The 14,598-nt window shown below is 37.0% G+C and overlaps 1 long non-coding RNA gene across 2 annotated transcripts in view; it reads right to left on the reverse strand.

The window, feature by feature from the left end:
• LOC132425744 (uncharacterized) overlaps positions 1 to 14,598 on the reverse strand; it is a 169,536-nt gene that overhangs the window by 146,115 nt on the left and 8,823 nt on the right. The window lies entirely within an intron of this gene.

Here is a 14,598-nt window from a genome sequence, read left to right on the forward strand (position 1 = left end):
CAAAACCAGGAAACCTCCAAAATCCTTACAATCATGATTCCTATGGACTTCAGCTATTATTTCCAAATATTTGACGTTTTTCCCACTTGAAAAAGAGCTATCTCAAAGCAATAATGAGATCTGTTATCTAGCAGTCAATATGCATGGGGAGTTCTCTTGGCCAGCGCTTCTAGGTGCAACTGGGTCAAGGACAGAGAGTAAGAGCAACCCTTTTTAAAATTCTCACTTTGTGGAATGCTCTCCTTTAAAGAAATAATGGCACATATGCACCATGGAATATTATGCAATCACTAAAAATAATGAATTAGAGCAACTGACACAGAAAGGACTCCAGGAGTAATTCTGATAAGAAATGCAAAATGCAGGTAAATATCTCCATAAACCCATTTTTGATAAACCATGACATCCACTATATATATGTATGTGTATATTAATATATGTAGGTACAAGTTTATATATGGTTGAATACAATGTAACATGAGCCTTTATCACAGGATCTGAGTTGAGGAAATTCACTCTTACTCATGTAGTTCCCATTTCCTTTCGCTATATTCTTATATAAGCACACATTTCACTGCACAAAACAAAAAATAAGTAAAAAGAACCCCATCAACCAACCCCCACTAGGAATCTCAGATCAGTCCTGATTTTTTAATGAATGGGAATATATATATTCTGCCCACCCTTATCAAATGACTCTACTACGTTACTAACCTATCCTTTTCTTCACAATCAGCCACCTAATTACTGAAAGTGAGGATCTAAGGCATTTCCAGTTTGTCCATACATTCCAGAATTTTGATTTTTGTGGCACACTCCTTTCCTTCTACAACTGCTATTTAACATATATTAATATATATCAATTACCTTTAATGTATAAAAATTACTTTTATTTTTCTCATTATTCTTATAAATCATGTTTATTAGAGAAAATGCCAACCATTTTTTTTTTTTTTTTTTGCAGTACGCAGGCCTCTCACTGTTGTGGCCTCTCCCGTTGCGGAGCACAGGCTCCGGACGCGCAGGCTCAGCGGCCATGGCTCACGGGCCCAGCCGCTCTGCGGCATGCGCGATCTTCCCGGACCTGGGCACGAACCCGCGTCCCCCGCATTGGCAGGCGGACTCTCCACCACTGCGTCACCAGGGAAGCCCCCAACCATTTTCTATGTGTATATACATACACACATATGCAATTTTACAGAAAAGCATTAACTGAATCATAAATTCACAAGGTTTTTCCCCTAATGCTGACTGTTTTGCTTTTGTTTTTGCTGTTCTCCCCACATCCTTCCCTTATCTTGCACCAAAAATCAACGTTATAGAATAGTAATTCCAGACCTAACACTTTACACATTTACCATTATAATGGTTCAGAATGCTTTATACGTATCAACAATCTCACATGGCAGACACTATTGTCCAGATGTAATAAACAAGGAAACTGAGACAATCAATGATAAAGTAACTTGTCCAAGGTCCACAGGTGTTAAGTGGCAGGGACACACTTGAACCCAGGCAGTTGGACTCTACAGTCTATGTGTTAGCCACTATTCTAACCGCCCCCCTTCTCAAATTAACATGGCCTTCCGTTTTTGTCTCCAATGCTCATGTTTTCACAAGCAAATATATATAAACATGTACATACAATACTAATATACACATATATATATGAGTGGGAATGTGTGGTTTTGCTAAAAAACAGGGTTATAGAGACACTTTCCTACATTTTGTATTTCTTGCATACAAGCAGTCATCTTATTTTCAATACTGCAACAAACAATCTTTTACTATGTTCTTACTTGCTGGTATTTTGTTTCTGTAATATAGATCCCAGTAGTGGAATTACCAAGTTGAAATAAATAAATAAATATGTATATGTAGTTTTATTTATAATTGATGTTGTCATACTGCATCACACAAAAAAAGCTGTATAATTTCACATTTCTAACAATAATATAACACTACATCCTTTCATTTCCACCAGCAATGGAAATTAGATTTTTACATATTCATTAATTAATTAGTTCTGAACAGATAACACATGCACATGGTTCAGTGTTGAGCAGATATACAACAGTATGCAGTAAAACAATCTGCCTTTTAGTCCTGGCCTTTTAGGCCAGTTTCCCTTCCTTGAAGTAAGTAATGGTGCCAATAAATTAACAAAGGTATTTCACGCACATACAAGCAAACACAAATATAAATTGTTTTTCCCCACCCTTTTGTTGACACATAAACCTACTGTACTTAATATTCTGTACCTTCTCATTTTTATTTCATAATGATACTTAAAGACCTTTCTATCATTAGCCTTTTTTGAGCCCATCACTTCACACATCTCCCTAAATATGTGTGTATGTACATTTATAATTGTACAAAAATAGATAATATTATATATGCTGTTTTGTCAACTTTTTGTTTTTTAATTAACTTTTTTATTGGAGTATAGTTGATTTACAGTGTTGTGTTAGTTTCAGGTGTACAGCAAAGTGAATAGTTGTACATATACATATATCCACTTGTTTTTCGATTCTTTTCCCATATAGGCTATTGTAGAGTACTGAGTAGAGCTCCCTATGCTCTACAGTAGGTCCTTATTAGTTATCTATTTTATATATAGCAGTGTGCATATGTCAAATCTAATCTCCCAATTTATCCCTCCCCAATTTCCCCCTTGGTAACCATAAGTTTGTATTCTACATCTGGGACTCAATTTCTGTTTTGTAAACTTTTTAATTGCAAGCTATACATTTGTCTCCCCCGAAAACACCTCAGCCTTCTTCATTTCAGTTGCTGGCAACTCCATACTTCAGTTGCTCAGATCGAAAACAGTGAGGCATCCTTGATTCTTCTCTTTCTCTCACACCTCACTTTCATTCTGTCCAGGTATTTTGTTGGCTATACTTTTATAATCCATCTGGAATCCAACTACTTCTCATCACCTGCTCTGCTACAACCCTGGTCCAATCCAACATCTCTTGCCTAAATTACTGCAATGGTCATTAATGCAATGGAAGCCTCCTAAATGGTCTTCATCCTTCTACCCTTCTGTTTATTCTCAGTACTGCAGTGATACTTCTAAACACATAAGACAGATCATATAATTTCTCATAACCAAATCCTACAATTTCTCCCTATTATACTCTGTTTAAAAGCAAAAACTTTACAGTGGCCAAAGACTTAAATGACTGGTCCGGTTAGCTCTCTAACTTCTTTTCTCCTTGCCACCCACTCTGCTCCAGTTATGCTGGCCTCCTTGCTCTTCCTTAAAAATATCAGGCATGTTTGTAATTTAAGGCTTTTTACTAGTTGTTCCCTCTGCCTCTCCCTGATACTCTCATGGTTTACCACCTTGCCTTCCTGTCTTTAATAAAATCTCATTTTAACAATGAGACCTTCATCCTAGCCCTCCTTGTCCCCCTTAACTCCTCTACCTTACTTTTTTCCATAGACTTATCACCTTCTAATATGATATAATTTGTTGTTGTATTTATTTTTTTGATATTTTCCCCCAATAATGTAAGCTCCATGAGGACAGAGAACATTGTTTTGTTTATTGAAGTATCCCAAGTGCCTGGAACAGTGTCTGCCACATGGGAGGCACTAAATAAATGTGGGTTGAATAAATAAACATACAGAAGAGAACATAAATTATCTATCAATCAACCTATCTATACATGCATACATAGGTTCAGTTTAAAAATAATTAAAAAGCAAATAACTACTAACCACTCAGGTCAAGAAATAAAACATTATCAGCACTCCTGAAAATCCTTATGTGACCACCCAATCACATTCTCCTCTGTCATCATTCTTTTTTTGCCCCAATATATTTTTAATGCTTAGAAATTATTCATAGGGGACTTCCCTGGTGGCGCAGTGGTTAAGAATCCACCTGCCAACGCAGCAGACACGGGTTCGAGCCCTGGTCCGGGAAGATCCCACATGCCGCGGAGCAACTAAGCCTGTGCGCCACAACTACTGAGCCCGCGTGCTGCAACCACTGACACCCACGCGCCTAGAGCCTGTGCTCCGCAACAAGAGAAGCCACCACAATGAGAAGCCAGTGCACCACAACGAAGAGTAGCCTCCGCTCACCGCAACTAGAGAAAGCCTGCGCGCAGCAATGAAGACCCAATGTAGCCAAAAATAAAATAAATAAATTTTTTAAATATTAAAAAAAGAAATTGTTCATAAAAATATTGATGGATCCTTTAAAGGTTAGATAAAACACAGCTGTGAATTCATATGATCCAGGTGCTTTGTTTAATGTAAGAGTTTAAATCACCTTTCCAATCACCTTTATGGTTGTTCTCTTCAGTGTTTCCTGTACTTCAGCATGCTTGTTAAAACACAGATTACTAAATCCCACTCCCAGGGTTTCTGATTTAGTGGGTCTGAGAATTTTACTTATAGCAAGTTCCTTGGTGATACTAATGCTGCTGACTGAGGGGCTACATTTTGAGAACCATTGGTCTCCATAAATAATCCATTTTTTCTAGGTTTTCAAATTTGTAGCCATGAAGTCTCACATAATGGTCTCAATGCTTTTCTACCTCCTGATCTATGGCAATATCTCCTTTTCATGTCTAACCTTGTATACCTTTGCTTTCTTTCATTTTTCCGTGGCCAGGTTCTGTTTTAACGGTCTCATCAAAGAAAAGATTTGGAATTTTTTTTCTATCGTATGTGTTTTATTACTATTTCTTTAATTTCAGCTTCTTGTTTGTTTAATTTCTTTACAATTTCTTTAGAAGATTATAAAATCCCTTTATTTCTCATCTTCAGGATTATTTTTTAAAGTTTTCTTCTGATAATTTAATGATGAGTGTGTCAAAGTTGTATTATAATCTTTCTGCAAGGGAAAAGCCAATTCAAAGGTGGTCTCTCAGTAAAAATGGCTGGAAGTAATTGTTTGCCTAAATACTCCACCAAAAAAATGTTTGGTATAATAAAGTCATTAGACTGTAATCTGGCAGTCAGCTGGGTAGATTTAACTGTTGGTTAAAATATATATATATTTAACTAATAAACTACATATATATATATGTAGCTGATGATTCAACAAGACCCCCAGTGATCCCTGCCTCCTGGTTCTCATACTCTCACTGTACTAGGATTAGTCTTTGGGACCAATGGAATACAGCAGAAGTGATGGCATGACAGGAATGATATGAGGTTATAAAAAACACTTCCAGGGCTTCCCTGGTGGCGCAGTGGTTGAGAATCCGCCTGCCGATGCAGGGGACGTGGGTTCGTGACCCGGTCCGGTAATATCCCACATGCCGCAGAGCGGCTGGGCCCGTGAGCCATGGCTGCTGAGCCTGTGCGTCTGGAGCCTGTGCTCCGCAACAGGAGAGGCCACAACAGTGAGAGGCCCGCGTACCGCAAAAAACAAACAAACAAACAAAAAAAACACTTCCATCTCCCTCTTTTTGGATCACTTGCTCTGGGGATGCTAGCTACCATAGCCAGACTCATTAGTAAGGGCCTGAAGCCTGCAAATAACCACATCAGCGAGTTTGGAAGTGGATCCTCCAGTCCTACTTGAGTCTTGAAATGACTACAGACTCAGATAAAAACCTGATTGCTTTCTCATGAGAAATACTGAGCCAGGATCATTTAGCTAAGTCACTTCCAGATTCCTTAACAATGTAAATGTTTGTAGTTTTAACCTACTATGTTTGGAGGATAATTTGTTGTGTGGGTAATAGTACACATATATTTAAGTTATTGAAAATTTTCTACCAAGGCTTCTGGAACTCATAAAAGTATAATTTATATCAGCTAAAATAAATAGAAGAGGATGAAGAGTGGAAGATTATTAGAACATTAGAGTATTTTGAACTATTGTATATTTTCCTTTGCTGGACTCTAAATACTTGTGCAAGCAAAGGAATAGTAAGATTGCTATAGAAACAAGTAAGATTGCTATATATCACCCTTTCTCAAGTCCTCTACTATAGATAGTTAAGTGGGTTTAAACATTTAAGGATGTCTCTTTTTTTCTTCCTTATTTCATTTTTAAAAAAATTAATATTCAGGTAGAAACTCATCTGGGACTGACATATGGATTCTAGCTTACGATTTACAGCAATGCAGAACACGTACTTTTAATGACGTTCAACAGACTTTGGGGACAGGTCCTAACATATGTGCTGCAAATGTTTGTTTCCAAGACAATAATGATAACTATGTCAATTTCAAACAGGAATTTGTTAGAATGAGGCTCTGCGCCAGTATTTGTTGAAAAACTTAAAACAATCATGAATCAATGACCAAAAAGATACGATTCAAAGGAAACTGGCCTGACAAAAAAACTACTATCTCATACTGTTACATATTTTTTCTTAAATGCACTAAAATTTTTATTTTGAGTTTGTTTTAAACAAATCAGTGTATTTTAAAAATAATCCCTACATTATTAAAGCCATACTGTTTTATAGAAATCACAAGGAAGACAAACACAAAAAATTCTTAAGCAACAAATAGAAGTACAATAACTTTACAAAACTTAGAAGTCTGCAACAGAGCCCGTTAGCCACAAAATCCTGAAATGGAACACAAATATTTTTTCAAGCACTAGGAATCACTCAACTTAATGTTTTCATTTTCAGATAAGAACCAAAGTCATAATAATGGTAGACAGTACTTTACTGAGGGCTCATATATGCCAAACATATGCGCTCACCTAAACACCCACCCCTCCTCCTGATCTCCTCAATCTTGCTTTACCCTTTTCTTTCCAAAAGCAATGATCACTTTCTAATATACCACACAATTTACATATCGATTAGTCTAGTGTTAAGTGATTTATCTACTTTCATGCAGCCCAAGCTGGGATTAGAAACTAGATTTCCTTATACCCATTTGAACCAATCAATCCAGTCAAATATTTGTGCACCTATCATGCACCACAACAGAATCCATCCATAGGCCCAGTTGCTCCTTATCTTATAGGGCATATAAAATGCTTTGAGGAGAAAATTGTTTTAAAAATGATCCTAGGGACTTCCCTGGTGGCGCAGCAGTTAAGAATCCGCTTGCCAATGGAGGGGACACGGGTTTGAGCCCTGGTCGGGGAAGATCCCACATGCCATGGAGCAACTAAGCCTGTGCGCCACAACTACTGAGCCTGCGCTCTAGAGCCCCCAAGCCACAACTACTGAGCCTGCGTGCCACAACTATTGAAGCCTGTGCACCTAGAGCTCATGCTCCAAAACAAGAGAAGCCACCGCAATGAGAATCCCACATGCTGCAACGAAGAGTAGTCCCTGCTCGCCACAACTAGAGAAAGCCTGTGCACAGCAATGAAGACCCAACGCACCCAAAAATAAATAAATAAAATAAATTTTAAAATGATTCTAAATTTTTTATTGCTTAGAGCTTCTTTAAATATGAATACATATTAATTGCGAATTATTTTGTTATTTTAACGTACCCTTATATTCTATGACTCTCCTTCCTAAGTTGCAGAAATGAGTGAGATGAAATGTCCCTTGCAGAATCAGTTCTTTTATCTCAAAATGTTGTCACATTCACAGTTAACTGCATGATTAGGAACTGGAATTCAGACACAGTAAGACCTGTTTGGTTTGTGACTCACGCTATATAGATTTTGGGTGGCTTGGTGCCTCTGGCAGTTCAGACCTGTAATGACAAATCATTGCTGGAATAATGATTTTTTTCCCTTCACTTCTGAAATCCTTCATCAAGTAAATAAGTACACTTAAATAGTTTCACTTATGTAGGCTGAATATGGCAAAAATAGATTTGGGATTATGCTGTTAACACACCTTTCCCAGAATTTTCACTAAAAGCTCACATTTAACCAATTACATTTTGATACCTACATTCCCCCTATAATTTAATCCCAGAACTCAACACTAAGTGCAATATTAAAAGTGTTTGTATATCAAATTGTTAAAAGTACATTTATGTATTTCTTAACTATTTGTCATTTAATCCAATTAAACTTGGTGAGTTTCAGTCTGAGCTCAAGTCATTCATTCCTTTGTTCCCAAAATATTTATAGAGCATCTATTTCGAAGAACACTTCAACAGGCTCTGACATGCAGCTTAGAATCTATGAGAAGTGACAGAGAATTATATAAGCAATTATAATACAGTGTGATAATGACATCTGATGGGGAATCACTGTATGATCTAAGAACACTGAGAATGATTGAGGGAGGGCATGAAAGTCAGTCAGCTAAATGACGTGGGTCGAGACATCACCAGAATGCAAGGAACAGTTTTTTAGGGCAAGAGAACAGTTTGTGTAAAGGCTAGGAACGGAGAGGGAGAACGGTGCATAGGAGGAACTGAAAGTTCAGGATGACTGCAGTGAGGACAGGAGGGTCTTGGCTGAAGATGAGATTGGAGAGGAACTCAAAGGTCAAGGGCCAGAACACAGAATCTTATGAACCATGTTAAAGATGTTGTACCATTTCCTGTAGCAATGGAGAGCCACATAAGTGTGTAAAGCTGATGTGATATTTCTGGAGAATGGATTGGAGACTGGCAGACCAGGTTTTGGGGTTAAAGTAGGAGGAGGAGGGACTTCCCTGGGGGTCCAGTGGGTAAGACTCCGCGCTCCCAATTCAGGGGGCCGGGGTTTGATCCCTGCTCAGGGAACTAGATCCCACGTGCTGCAACTAAGACCCAGCGCAGCCAAATAAATAAATAAATATTTTTAAATAAATAAATAAAACAGGAGGAATTAAAGATGTGAGGGATATTATCCAACTGAGGCTAATAAGTGTGGCATCTGAAATGGTGTTGAAGAATCTAATGATTTTGATAGGAAGGTATGGGAGCAGAAGAGATATTGCAGACAGAACACCCAAAATTCTTGAATTTAAGGGTAGTAATTTCCTATACTAAATAGGAATCAAAAGACTGTTGGGATGCGTGGCAAATACTGTTGACTGGCAATATAAAAGCATTTCTAGTCCCCCCACCCCCCTTTTCTTTGTCACTTTCTACTACAGAGCTAGGAAAAGCAGATTCTCATTTTCCAGGCCTCCCTTTGATCTAAGGGTAGACATGTGACCCAGTTCTGTTCAATCAACTGATCAGGGCAATCTTCTGAGTGGCTTTCTAATAAGGAGGTAAGTGAAAAAAGAGAGCTCACTGCACTGCCCCTTCTCTTCTTGCTGTAAATGTGGATGTGGTGTTTGGAATTGTGTAGCCCTCTGACAAACAACCATAAGATGATAATATGTGGATGAAATCCTAAGAATGTTGGAGAAGAAGTTAGGAAAATCTGGGTCCTTGACGATATTTTGACCACTTCTGAGACCAACAACTAGCAGACTTCTTGTAAGGAAAACAATAAATGGCCTTATGATTGAAGCCATGTTAGTTTCTCTGCTTCTTACAGCAAAAGCATTCCTAACTAAAACAGGAAATAAGTGGGGGAAAGGAAGACAGGAAGAATAAATTAACACCAAGTTAAGACTTCTTGTTGTTACATAAAAGTGGTCTTCAGGTATGATTTTTGTAAAAGCAAGAAATGTTCTCCAATACAAAAACTGTCTCAAACTCAAACGCTGCAAATTCAGTTAACCTCCTTACTGGTTTGCTGATGATTCAAACTCAAGGCTTTCACTATGTAATTTAAAGTCAAATTTAAACTTTAACAACATATGGCAGAAACAACCACTGACAAAGTGTTAATGATAGATTATTTCATTAACTCAGGCATCCTGGAAAGGGATGCCTGAAGCTGGGGTACAAAAGCAGGAGGATTAGAATGTTGACCCTTACGCACACCTTGAACAGATCTTTGTCAGCCACACTTATCTTCACCCCCTTTTCAGAAGACACAGAAATGTGCATAATTTAGTGCCTATGTGCAGCTATTGCTTCCGGTCATGAAGTCTTATCCCATCTTCTTTGTTTGCCCTATTCCAACTCATCCTTTCAGGACCCAACTCAGTTATCATCTCCTTAATGTAGCATTTTCCAGTATCCACAAAGTTAGCTGTATGTCTTCTGTGCCACCAAACTATGTCATTGGCATATTTGTAATACATTCACCCTGTGGTAATATTCTGTTGACAAGCCTGTCTCCACCACTTGACAAGATCTTTTGCTGCAGGGAGTGGATCTTACTGCCTCTGTATCCCTAGCACCAGGTATTGTTAAGTAGCTTATAAAACATAATATTATTGAGAGAGAAATTAAGTCAGTGGCTGGCAGGGCCTGGGGAAGGAGGGTGAAGACTGATAACAGGAGGACAAGAGGGAGCTTCTGGGGGTGATGAAAATGTATATCTTAGTGGTGGTGGTGGTTATATGACCACATATATTTGTCAAAACTCATCAAACAATACACCTAAAAGGAGTGAATTTCACTGTATGTAAATTATACCTCAATAAACATGCATTCTAAAAAATGATACAGGAATAAGACAGTGAACATGAATGAATGACAAACACAATAACGCATTTACCTGAGATTTAATTTCCTTTCTAGGGGTACTTACTTTTTTTAAGCACCATCTTAAACCAGGCCAATGCTTAGCACAAATAAAACCTGAACGGTGGGCATTATAGGTAAGACAATTAGATTTCTGAACAGAGGCACTTCTAGGAATTCCTTAAGTTATTCTATCTAATTTGCCTAAAGAGAAAAGTGACTGGTCAATTCTGTCATTCAAAGACAACTTTGCTATTGATTCTTATATAGTGCAAGTCATTCACAAATCATAAAAATAAAGTAATCCTGCCTAGTACACTAACTCAAAAATGCTTTTCCAATCAGTCTCAGAAGTATCTTATATTGATATTAAGAGGAGAAACCAGGTGTGCTATACAAATTTCAAATGGAGCCAAACTCTGAACTTATAAAACGTATAAAATATTTTATCTATGCTGTATTTTATCACATTAGATTTCTGATCTTTTTATACGTGTTTTAAGATTATGTATCTATCTAGAGAGTTACCCTTAAATACCTTTAAAATGGTGGTAACTGACAACAAATTAAACTGATTTTGAGTTAGAGTTGTGATGGATTACTAACCTATCTTTCCCTCTATAAGGACTTAAGTTTAAATTTGTCTTAGAACATAAATTTAAACGTTTATTACTTCTAATCACCAGTGAAAGGTGGTGTGTGTCTATACAGGTGTGTACACACAGCATCCATCTCACCCCTCATGAATTTCTCTGCTCAGAAAAAGCACAAACCTAAAATTAAAAGTGAAACATGAAACCTGGGTAGAGTGTCATTGTACATGAGCTGGGGCAATGTCTAGGATCACATAAAATTCACAGTTGTTTCATTTATTCTTGCTCAGATTTTTAACTTAGCATTTTCTACGGCACCTGTGGGGCAGTAGAAAACAGCCCATGTCTGTTTTCCAGTCTTACTTCTGCCTCCTACCAGCAAAGACGGTCTAGGTCACTTCCATTTCATCTTTCCCAAATTCTTCATTTATAAGATGCAAAAATAACATCTTCATGAATGTAATCAAGATTAAATTAATTGATATATCTTAATATGTTCCACAATTTTTATCCTGAATTCTTACTTACAGCCTGAAAAAATCAGTAACTTTATTGTAACTGGTCATAGCACAAGCTTGTCTACTGGTAGAATGAGGAGTGAACATTGGGAAATTTCAGATTTGTGTTCAATTTGGCATATATTTATTAAGCATTTATTATAAACATGACCATTATAGTAGGCACCTGGGATACAACACAATTTCTGCTTCCTCACATTTGTTATAACATGACTAAGTATTATCCCTGTTTTACAGTGAGGAACTAAGGCTCAAAGAAAAAATACGCCAAATAATTATTTAATTGGACTATGTGATGATTGTTAAGTATAATGTAATTTTAAGTGCCTGGCATAGTTCTTGATTTTATAATTAATTATGAACTACATTAAAATGTCATCTAGGGAAAAATGAGTGGCCTTTCAAGCAGGTCTATACCATGATGTGGTTATCATGACAGCTTTGTGGGTCCAGAAATCCTGATCGATGGCTGTCATTATCCAAAGTTGATGTCATCATTTCCCCCAAACTAGTTCCTCCTCCTTTGTTCCCTATCTCAGGGGAACCAACATCAATGTCATTGTTTATCCCAGAATTCTCCTCCCCCTGCCACCACCAATGCCCACTACATCTCCAACTATCAACAAATCCTGCCAATTATATTTTATAATTTTGTTTCAAAATCCATCCTGTTTTCTCCACCTCCACCCCATCACTTCCTTGGTCTAGGGTCCACCCATATGACTTCATTTTATCTTAATTACATCTTTAAAATCCCTATCTCCAAATATAGTAACATTCTGAGATACCAGCGGTTAGGATGTCAACGTATGAATTTTTGGGAGACACAATTCAGCAGCCCATTACAACCTACTGCATTATGTCAAGAGGCACATAATGTCAAGTTCACCAGATCTCTGCATTGTAAGGATACAAACTTCCCTTTGTAATTAGCAAATCACCTGTGGGATGAAAACTTGAATACCTTGTGACTATCCTATTCCTCACCAACCTTTCACCCATTCATTTTGCCATTATCCATTAATGATTCTTGCCTACATTATTATTTTAAGTCTGCAAAGTAGTGGTTTAACAATTTTATCGTTCCTCTACATTTATTAGCGGTCATTCTTTTGTAAAGATAGGCCTTCATTCTTGCTGCACTCCAGCTCAATGTTTATAAACACCAGAGTCAACTTTCTTAACTGCAACTGCTTAAAAACCTTTGATCCTTTCTTCTGCCCTGGGGATTAAGTACATACTCCTTTATATGATCTCTAAAGGACTTCAGCCTTTCCCCTCCTTGTCACCACTTTATCTCCTTTACTGGTTTTTTGTACTCATCCTTCAGGACTCAGCTGTCACCTTCTCCCTAGCTTTCTCCAACAAATCATAAGAGCCCCTCTAGCACTGTATACTTTACTTTCACTATCATAGCATATACTATACTACTTTGTAATTCATGGTTAATTATCTCACTGACAGACTTTAAGCTATCTGAAAAAATATAAGAATCACATCAGTCTTGTTCATTCTCATATTTCCTAGCACCTCTCATAGTCCTTTGGTACAGAGTAGGCACACAATAATGATTAATTAATTACTGGGAGTTATGTAGTATGTACAAATCTATGTACACTATAATTTATGACTAATTTATAGAATTTATAAGGATAATTTTAATTAAAAGTTATCTTTCACATAATTTGCTTACTGGAAGCCTAAGCCATTAGGTAAGATGAATTCCACTCTAAAAATAATAAATATTTACTTGGTATTAACTATTGGCCAGCTCCTGCCCTAAGCATGGATTATTTCAAATTTAATCCACAGAAATCCTCTGGTGTGGGTACTATTTTCTCTATATAACAGATAAGGAAATTGAGAGAATATCACACCGCTAGTAAACAAAAGAGATGGGATTTGAACCCAGGTGTCTTTAATTTCACAATGACTTTGTAATTTTTATTACTTTCTTATGAAGAGTTCATCTTCCCCATTATATCTGACTATAAATCTATCATCCATGACTATTTATTGAAGCCCATGTTTTTGGTTCAGTAAAGTTTCTACTTTCAAGAATACAGACATGTATGATGTAAGGCATTTATAATATTATCAAATACCTAAGTAGGAACAGTCCACAGACAACATACACTGCCCCAAAATGTAAAACATTAACATGTAATCTATTCCCAGAACTATGTTTTGACTAAGTCCAAGTAGATGTGGCAGTAAGAAGAATTTTGAATTATGTTTAATGTTTATTGAATTTGAAATGGCTGAAGGAAAGAACTTTTTTTTTTTTGGAATCTCTTTGTAAAGACCAATTCAAGCAGAAAAAAATATATGTACAGGATTGATTACAATGATCTGGTATGACTTAGATACACTGTGAGACATGACATCTGCAGAGTGGCAAATATAAAAGGATAATTTCAAGGTAAGAATTACTACAACAAAAATGAGATGCTGCAAGTACAAATATGGTAAAATTTGGACTTGGATGTGTGAGTTGAATGATTCAAAGTATCAAGCACCATCCTGACACTGTGGGTATGGACAACAACAAAACAATTATAGAGTGTTGCGAAGAAATTGAATTGCAAGGACACTGGCAGAAAAAGTAAGCTCTTGTGTGTATGTGTGTGTGAACTCAATTTCCAGTTGAGAGTATCCTGACAGTTGTAAGACATGCATAAGTAGAAAAAAGAAGAGGAAGAAATTAGGATGAAAATAATCAAGTAAGGAAAAGTTACAACACGAGCTTTGCTCCTTAATGGGAAGTTACTGAAAAGCAAGCATTATGTACTTTATTTAGAATTTAAATCCTACCTTTTTCCAGAAAAACAATTACGATAGTTAACAAAATATAGCAGGTACTTATCAAAAAGGTGAAAATGCTCAATATTTTTAATCCCCTAAATTGGTAATGGCAGTTACTAGAGGTTTTATGTTCTAAAAGGCACATACAGGGATGGTATCACCATGGATTCCTCCAGAGTTATTAGGATTGAGGACCTCTTTGACAGAATTTCCTAATGTGAAGACCACAGAGTACTAGGGTGTCCATGAACCTCCTG

Source organism: Delphinus delphis, chromosome 5, assembly GCF_949987515.2.
Source record: "Delphinus delphis chromosome 5, mDelDel1.2, whole genome shotgun sequence".
Classification (NCBI taxonomy): domain Eukaryota; kingdom Metazoa; phylum Chordata; class Mammalia; order Artiodactyla; family Delphinidae; genus Delphinus; species Delphinus delphis.